The following is a 9,844-nucleotide window of genomic DNA, read 5'->3' as shown; positions in this document are numbered from 1 at the left end:
TTGATTATTTCTGTAAGAAAAATTTGGATGACTCTTCCATCCAGGGTTATAAGTATTTGAGTATGAGTTGTTCTGCCTTTGATTGTAACTCATGATTGCATCACATTGTTCAAGTTGATTGATTTGTGCAGTGATAGCTCCCAATGGACATGAGTCATTTGAATGCTCTGAACTCCCACATACTTCACAAGATGTACTAATAGCATTGACCATATTAGCACTAGTCCCCATATTCTCAAATTTCTTTGTAAGAGCGTCCAATTTTGCAGACAAAAGAGTGACTGCATCTACATCAAACTTCCCTGATGCTTTAATTGTTTGGTTTACAGAGGAATAGCCACCACTTCTTTCATTTGCCCATTGATGATGATTTTGTGCTACACTTTCAATGATTTCTTCGGCTTCATCTAAGCTTTTGTTCATAAGTGCCCCTCCAGCAGCTGAATCAAGGGACACTTTGGTATGATAATTGATACCATTGTAAAAAGTGTGCAACACTAACCATCTTTCCAACCCATGATGTGGGCATTGTCTGAGCATACTATTATATCTATCCCATGCTTCAAAAAGAGATTCTGAGTCGGTTTGCTTGAAGCTTGCAATTAAATTCCTCATATGAGCTGTTTTGCTTGGTGGATAGAACTTATCAAGAAACTGTTGCTCACACTGCTCCCAAGTGGTGATGCTATTAGGGGCCAAAGAATTCAGCCATTGCTTTGCCCTATCTCTTAGAGAAAACCCAAATAATAATAATCTAACTGCATCTGAAGGAACTCCATTCATTTTCATGGTACCACATATTTCATAAAAGACCTCTAAGTGTTGATTAGGGTCCTCATGAGGTCCTCCACCAAATTGGTTCTGCTGCACCATAGATATGATTGCGGGTTTGATCTCAAAGTTATTAGCTTCCACTGAAGGTCTTGAAATACTAGATCGAAAACCTCTTGCATAGAGTGCTGCATAATCCTTAAGTGGTCTATTTGTCATATTCAAATGTTCCTGTTCTTCAATTTGCCTTTGCAGAATTCTTCTTTTATGAAAAGTTCTATCAATCTCAGGGTCAAAAGGAAAGAATTCCCCTGCAAAGTTAGATCTTCGCATACACAAGAACAAGATAGCAGATAGCAATTCGACACAAAAAGGAAAATAGAAGAATCAAAAATGCAGAATTGAGTTTGTACAAAAAGAATTAACAAGAAGAGAAAGTTATACAAGAAAGTAAAAAAAAACAGAAATCTAATGATTAGTTACAACTATGCAATATGAAAGGAAAACAAATGTTATGTTTAGTCTAACTCAATTGATAATTCCTAATGTTATAGCGCAATCCCCGGCAACGGCGCCAAAAACTTGTTACGCTCCGCAAGTGTACGAAAATGTCGCAAGTAATATAAAAGATTATCGTATCCACAGGGACTGGAATAAGCACTAGAAATGTCTCAATGCGAATTAGCTAAACAACTATCCAATCGTTTCAAAAGCAAAGTAAAGGTAAACAAATCTAATATTAGAGATCAACAAACAAGAGTTTAGTGTTTTGGGTTATGATAAAGGGAGATTCTAGGAGTTTCGGTTTCTTTGTAAGATTTCTTGAATGTAAATGGTTCACCAATTCTTATTCCTCAATTTCCAAACATGTAGAAAGTTGCCGGTTCCCTCTTGCAATAGACAACCGGCTAAGGACTGAGAAATGTATCTAAATAGGATTAATTAGACATGAACCTACGTTGTCCTTACACAGAAGCGCACCTATTACTATGCCTTCCTCGGATATCAACATAGAAGCCCACAACTTATTAATCTATAAAGATACAAGAAGCTAATCATAGAATCCATCCTACTCTCTTGAATATTCCTATTTCCTCTTCAAGATTATCTCTCAAACGTCCTTACACGGGCTTGCACCTGTCACGTGGATCCCTCGGATGATCGAGTGAGAGTTTATCTTTACCAAGTCCATAAGAAATCCAAACAATCAATCAAGAATGAGAATTAAGCGCAAACCACCATCAATCATTCAAGATCTAATTGATACAAGCAAGATAATGTCATTGAAACAAGAAAATGGCAAATCCATAAGAGATTACATCAATCCATCATACAAATACTCCCTTAATCCTAGAATACAAGATCTACTCCATGAATCGAGGAAGAAAACCCGAAGAAATAGAGATTACAAGCATTCCTTGAATCCCCCAATCCAAGAAACCAAGAAAAGGGAGAAAGAGAAAACTTATCTACAAAGAAGCTTCGTCTTCGGATCCAATCCACGCTCCGGAGTCGAAATCATCGAGATCTCCCTTAGAATTGCCCAGAAATCCTCCCAAGAATGGGAGGAAACCACCAAATCTTGCTTTCTCCCAAAGGGGGAGAGATCCCCTTTCAATTCATGAAGAAGGGTTTAAATAGAGAAGGAATCGGCGCCACACGGCCCGTGACACGGCCGTGAGATTCACACGCCATGTCCAGCCCCTCTCGCCACTGCACCGTGTGACAGGACCCTTCTGCTCTCTGGAAATGCTACACGGCCGTGTGGTGCACACGGCCACAGCCTGCTTGGTCTCTGGAAATCTCACACGGTCGTGTAGATCCACACGGCCATGTAAGGCTTCTGCTCTGGTTGGCTTCAAATCTTGACACGGCCGTGCGAGGTTCACACGGCCATGTCATCTTCCTCTTCTGTTGGTGCCAAACTCCACACGGCCCGAGCTCCATCCCAGTGCATGGCCGTGTGAGGTACACGGCCCGGTGCTTTCTCCCTTCGTTTCCTCCAATGCATGCCCAAAGATGTAGATTCTTCACCAAATCGACTCCTGTGTACAGAAAATGCACAAAAAGCATATCTCCGAACCAAAAGAGTAAATATGCTAAAAGGAAAGCTGGAAGTATAAAAATGCATAGATCAAGCATGCTCAAAATATGTAAATGTGCGTAAAACATGCATAAAAGAGTATATAATCTACCACATCAGATACGTACCTGACCCGACGCATGTGCTGACAGATATTCCAGTTCCAGTTCAGCCTGACATTACTTATGAGGAGATTCCGGTACGGATTTTTGACCGGAAAGAGCGTCAGTTGCGGAACAAGACTATACGGCTGGTTAAAGTCGGATGGCAGCAACATTCGGACGAGGAGGCTACTTGGGAGCTCGAGGATACGATCCGAGCTCGTTATCCCCATCTTTTCACTCGAGGTATGTGATTTAGTTTACCGTTCAGCATTCATACTTTCTATATCTGTTGTTAGTACTGCTGATGGTAGATAACGAAATTTGGGGACCAAATTTTTATTAGTGGGGGAGAATGTAAAATACCATAAATAGGCGAATATTAATAGGGGAATTTTTTGAAATTTTTGGAAATTTTTCGGGAATTTTTCGGAGCTCGTATGGACGAGTTTACGAGTATAAAAACGGGGTCCGGAAAAGCCTGTTTAGGCTACCATGTTTTAATGAGGAAAAGTTTTATTTCCTTTTCCTTTTTCTTTTCTTTTTCTCTTATTTCTTTCCCCGACGTCGTTTCTGTTCCTCTCCCTCGCGCACCCGAGCCGACGCCTTCTCCTCCGAGCCCTAACCGCCATTCGGCGGTTCCCTCCTCCTCTCCCACGCGTGAATAAGACCCGGACCAAGGGAAGTCTGCACTTACTTTCTCCCTCTCCGCAGCCGAGTGACCTCCTTCGTGCCCTAGCCGTCGGCGACGCACGGAGCAACGCCTTTCTCCCTTCTGCCCTAGACGAATTCCTTCCACCGCCGGCAGCCGAGTTTCTCTCACCAGCCGCCGAACTTGCGTGCCCTAGATCCACCGCCGGGCGCAACTCACAGAGCCGACATCGCCGCTCCTCCACAGCTTTGCCGACGTCGTGCCCTAGCCGAGCCCTGCCGTAGTCATGCCCTAGCTTGAAGTTGACGGCCACGGTTCGATCTCTCCGGTGACCATTGTGTTGTATTTTTATGCCCTAGCGCCGCTGCCTCCCTTGCCTAATCCTTGTTTCGTTTTCCCTGTGCTTTAGTTGTCTCTCCGGGTTGTGGACAGAGGCAAAATAGTCCGAGATCAGCATCTTGGTGACCACCACCTGCTGCCCGACACCACTGTCCACCCACTTGAGTTGGGTAAGTTTTGGAGTGGATACATTATGATCATTTGGTGTTGATTGATGTAATGGTTTCATGATTGATATTAGGATTATTAGATTTCTGTTGTAAATTGTTAGGGTTGGAGTTATAATCCAATTGGTGCATATAAGGGTTTATTGATTTTAGAAAGTTTGCCATGATATAATTGATTAACTCATAAGGAGATTAGGTTAAAAGATTTAAACCTAATCTAAGGAGAATAATGGATTAATTAGGGTTAAGCAGATTTAACTTTAATTATATGGTTAATTAATAATCATCTTTGTCTGTGGCTATCTTGAATAGGTGCGTAAAAAATTGATTTAGCTATTTAATTTATAAGTAAGTAGCTGAATCTGTTGGTCATGGAATTATAGGACTTTAACACGAGACGAGTATCTCGGAGTCAAATTGAACTATCCTATTGGAGGCGGGTACTTTGACTTATGTCTTTTGATATGCATAATAATGTGTTTAACATATAGCATGATTGTATTTTCCATTTGTTTCGGTTGGTCACTACATGATCTGTTACATGTTGCTTGTTTACTTATTATGCACTGCATGTTATTATTTATCTGACCATACATGCTTTAGGTAGTGACCCAACCATATGATACATTATGTTCAGGACCTAGGGGTTTATTTGATACCCTATCTGTTTGTGTACCTTCCATCTGATACATTGACTTGTGGTACACCTTTTATTTATGTATGGATCTTGCTATGTTATTCATGATATTGCCATGTTTAGTGTCATGCATCATCTTGCATGATTGCATGCTGTAAGACTGTCTGCTCCATTATTGAGAGCGCATCGCCAGTTACATATATCTGTACACACCACCACTCATGGGTTAGTGGTATATCAGACAGGTGTGTGGCAGTTCTGCTGTTTGGCTCCGTTGGTCTGGTGACTCAGCGAGGTAGCCGGCAGACAGTTTTGCTCTGTTTGGCTCCGTTGGTTTAGTGTAGCAGCGTTGTAGCCGGCAGGCAGTTGGACTTTGTTTGGCTCCGTTGGTCAGCTCATGGGTAGTGTGACTCAGCGTAGTAGCCGGCAGAGAGTCCTCCCCGTCATCGTGTACCGGGAGATGAGAGCATTGTGCTCCCCCATTTATTATTCCGGGGTAGGAGTATGTGTGTACTCCGACAGCATCCCGTCTACTCGGTCACTCATCAGGGGCAGTGATGTCAGAGTGCACGGTTGTCACAGCCCTACCCACTCGGACTCACCATTGTGTGTGAGATGGCTGACTGGCGTCAGGGGTGACCATGTCATTGGCATCATATGCATGATGCATTTATTGTTTGTGTTTGTTGCATTTACTTGCTGCATTTATTTGGATGCATATGATTGACATGTATACAGGATTATGACACTCTCGGTCTGATGACCCAGTTACCTTTATACCTTGATCTTGGTTAGTATAGTTTTCTCCTATTTTTGTTTCAGATGCATTTATCCTTCTCGTATTCAGGAGACTGTACGCATGATTAGTGTTGTCTGTTATTTACTTTATTTTGCATATCAGTTGTACCTACTGAGTGTTGGACTCACCCCGCCTCCATTGTTGTTATATTTTCAGGTTGAGGCTGTCCGGAGCAGTTCCAGTCGCTAGTCCCCATCTGCACGTAGTGCTCGTCCTTTGCTGGTCTTGAGATGTTATTTTATCTTAGTTTCTCTATCAGACTTTGTTTTTAGTCTTATATTATTTTACTTCTGGATATTGTATGGATTCTTATCGTTTGATGGATTTTTGGTATGATTTGGATTTATTCTACTACATGCCTACCTGAACAGCATAAGAGGTGAGTTCTTCGGATTTGAGCTTTACGAGTGTAGTTGAGTAGGGTTGATTTCGAGTCATCTTATTACTGCGTGGTTGTGTCAGCCAGAGGTTGAGAATTATATTAACTGCGTGGTGATTGTCTATTTATTATTGTTGTTTATTCCAGCCGCATGTGGCTGAAGTATATGAGGATGTAGAAAAGTTTCAGATTGTCCGCCGTACAGGGGAGATGCTGCCGAAATTTTCTCGGACAGGGACTCCTCCGGGGCGTGACATCGCGCGACCCTCTTTTTCCTCCGATTTTCCAGTGGCGGCGATTCTCTCGGCGATTTTCCAGCAGCTCTCTCCAGCAATCTCGGCGCCCTCTCCTCCCGTTCACCGCGATCCGGCGATCTCTCAGGTATGCTCTTCTCCTCTCTCCTTTTGGTTCTCACACGGCCGGCAGTCGCGCCTTGCTCGCGGATCACGACCGGCGGCCTGCTCGTGGCCGCCGGCCTGCTCGGGGCCGCCGGCCTGCTCGGGGCCGCCGGCCTGCTCGGGGCCGCCGGCCTGCTCGGGGCCGCCGGCCTGCTCGGGGCCGCCGGCCTGCTCGGGGCCGCCGGCCTGCTCGGGGCCGCCGGCCTGCTCGGGGCCGCCGGCCTGCTCGCAGCCGGCGGCCTGATCGCGGCTCGCGGCCGCCGGCCTGCTCGCGGCCGGCGGCCTGCTCGCGGCCGGCGGCCTGCTCACGGCCGCCGGCCTGCTCGGTGGTTCCTGGTCTGCTCGCGGCCGGCGGCCAGCGCCTGCTCGCGGCCGACGGCCAGCGGCCTGCTCGCGGTCGGTGGCCTGCTCGCGGCTCGCTGCTCGCGGCCAGCAGCCTGCTCGCAATTATAGCTGTGCTTTACTACTTTTCGTAGCTGAGCACAATCAAAACCCTAGAAAATTTAAGTGTCGTGACATATTTTGATCCAGTTCGCTATTGTACTTGTATAAAATGTAGTGGCCAACAGGTGTTTGATCGATGCTTCTCATATATGTATGATTATTTCATTTGATGATGCTATAAGGAACAACATGTTTATAATAGTTTCATTTATTTGCTTAGTGTAGAGGAGATTTTCGGTAATATGATATGATGATCGTGAGATGAAATTGTGCACATAATTCTTTATTTAAGCTTATTTCAAATGATACAACAAGTTTAATAATGTTTCAAATTATATTCTCTTTAGGTTATAACAATGTATATGAACAAAGCTTGGATGTATAATCGATTAGACAATGGTTTTATCAGAGATGATTTTATTGCTGAAGTTGAACAGTTTGTGAATTTTGCTAAAAGTCATCCAGAATGTATGAATGGTGCTGAGTTACGGTGTCCGTGCAATCATAAAAAAATGTCAAAATAGAGCATTTCGTGATGAGGATACTATAAAAATGTACATATATAGAAATGGTTTTGTGCCAAATTACTACAATTGGTATTGTCACGGAGAGCCTTATTTATATAAACCAATTAGGTCATCTGGTGGTTCGTATTCTGGGACTACTGTTACATCTCCTGAAGCATCAAATAATATTGATATTTCAATGCAATCAATGGTTCAAGATGCGATGAATGCAGTTGATTATTCGAATATAGATGAAATACCAACTCCTGAATATCAGAAACTATATGAAATGTTAAAGGCTAGTGAAAGAGAAGTGTGGGAAGGCATTCCTTCTGGTCATTCACAACTATCAACTACAGCAAGGTTATTGAATATGAAAGCAGAACATCATTTCTCAGAAAGATGTTACGATGACATTTGTCAATTGATGTCAGAGTTGCTCCCTACTAATAACATAATGACTGATAGCTTCTATGAAACAAAGAAATTGATCAGAGGTTTAGGTTTACCTGTAGAGAAGATTGATTGTTTTATAAACAACTGCATGATATTTTGGAATGAAGACAGTGATTTGAATGAATGTAAAATCTGTACTCACCCTCGTTTTAAGCATCGTACTCGCATACCAGGGAAGAAGAGGAAAAATATTACTTGGAAAGTGATGTATTATTTTCCGTTAACTGCTAGACTTCAACGCTTGTATGCATCTGCAGCTACAATTGACCACATGTTGTGGCATCATGAGCATGAGCATGAGCACGAAGGAGGTATAATGTGTCATCCTTGTGATTCTCCTGCATGGAAACATCTTGATACTGTGTTTTCCTCCTTTGCAATGGAACCACGAAATGTGAGATTGGGACTTTTTGTAGATGGATTTCAACCATTTGGTCAGTCGGGACAACAATATTCATCTTGGCCAGTTATATTAACACCGTACAATTTACCACCATGGATGTGAATGAAAGATGAATTTATTTTCCTTACCGTGCTTATTCCTGGTCCAGCCAATCCAAAAGATAAGATAGATGTTTTCTTGCAACCTCTAATTGCCGAGCTTAATGAATTACGGAATGTAGGGTCGGTTACTTATGATATTGCAAGTAAAACTAATTTTACATTGCATTCGGCCTTATTATGGACGATCAGTGATTTTCCAGCATACTCAATGTTGTCAGGATGGAGCACGACTGGTAAATTAGCATGCCCACATTGCATGACAGAGTCCGATGCATTTTCATTGCCTTGCAGTGGGAAGGTATCTTGGTTTGATAATCATCGTAAATTTCTACCACTGGATCACCCTTTTAGGCAAAATAAGAAAAATTTTCTAAAGAATGTTGTGGTCAGAAAACCTCCCCTAGCAGTCCATGCTTCAGGTGAAGAAATCATTGAACAAATAGATAGTTATGGATTCCTCCCAGTATCTCAGCCTAATTCTGATGAGATAAATAAATATCTTGTGAGGATGTGCAAGTGTGGTTGGAAGAAAAGGAGCATATTCTGGGAGTTTCCTTATTGGAAGTATCTACTCATTCGACACAATATAGATGTGATGCATGTTGAAAAAAATTTCTTTGATAATATCTTCAACATTGTGATGAATGTACCTGGAAGAACTAAGGACACTGTAAAATCACGTGAGGAATTAAAAGAACTAGCCAACAGACCAGAGTTGCATCAGAATGAAACAACCAATAAGTTTCCAAAAGCTTGTTATACATTGGACAAAGATGGTAAACAAGCTTTATGCAGTTGGTTAAAAGAAATCAAATTTCCAGATGGATATGCTTTGAATATGGCTCGATGCGTTGACATGAACAAATTAAAGATGTTTAGAATGAAGAGTCATGACTGTCATGTGTTCATGCAAAGACTTATTCCAATAGCTTTTCATGATTTACTTCCCAATAATGTTTGACAAGCAATTACAGAGTTGAGTCTTTTTTTCAGAGATTTGACAGCGAGGTGTATTATGACGGTTGATATGATTCAGCTAGAGACTGACATTCCTCTCATACTTTGTAAGTTGGAGCGCATATTTCCACCAAGTTTTTTTGATTCAATGGAATATCTATCAGTACATTTACCATATGAGGCACGAATAGCTGGTCCTGTGCAGTACAGATGGATGTACCCATTTGAAAGGTTTTGAGAAAATTAAAAAATAATGTTCGTAATAAAGCAAGAGTTGAAGGGTCAATATGTAATGCTTATCTGGTGGAGGAAGCATCTTCTTTCTGCTCTTATTATTTTGCTGATAATGTTAAAACCAGACACCGCAAATGTCCTAGAAATTCTGATGATACTCATAATATAGATCCATTGATACTTTCTATTTTCAAATTTTCTGGTAAACCAATGGGTGCATCTGTTTCTAGATGGTTAACTCAACAAGAATACCATGTTGCAAGAACATACATACTCTTAAACTATGATGAGGTCAAACCCTACATAAAGTAAGTTAACTTCTCTAATCAAGCTTTTATTTCGTTGTACTTAATTGCTTGATATCCTAATTTTCTTATAATTACCTTCTTTCAAATCTTGTATGAGCAACAATTATAT

At 41.9% G+C, this 9,844-nt stretch overlaps 1 non-coding gene across 1 annotated transcript; it reads left to right on the top strand.

Annotated features, from left to right (window-relative positions):
* The first annotated feature begins 511 nt into the window (after positions 1 to 511).
* On the top strand, positions 512 to 617 carry LOC122025952. The gene has a single exon (XR_006123951.1). It is a non-coding gene; the product is annotated as a small nucleolar RNA R71 (small nucleolar RNA).
* The last annotated feature ends 9,227 nt before the right edge of the window (positions 618 to 9,844 follow it).

This window comes from Zingiber officinale, chromosome 9B (assembly GCF_018446385.1).
Source record: "Zingiber officinale cultivar Zhangliang chromosome 9B, Zo_v1.1, whole genome shotgun sequence".
In the NCBI taxonomy this organism is placed as follows: Eukaryota; Viridiplantae; Streptophyta; class Magnoliopsida; order Zingiberales; family Zingiberaceae; genus Zingiber; species Zingiber officinale.
The sequence above is the reverse complement of the archived record's forward strand: the minus strand, read 5'-3'. Positions and strand labels throughout refer to the sequence as shown.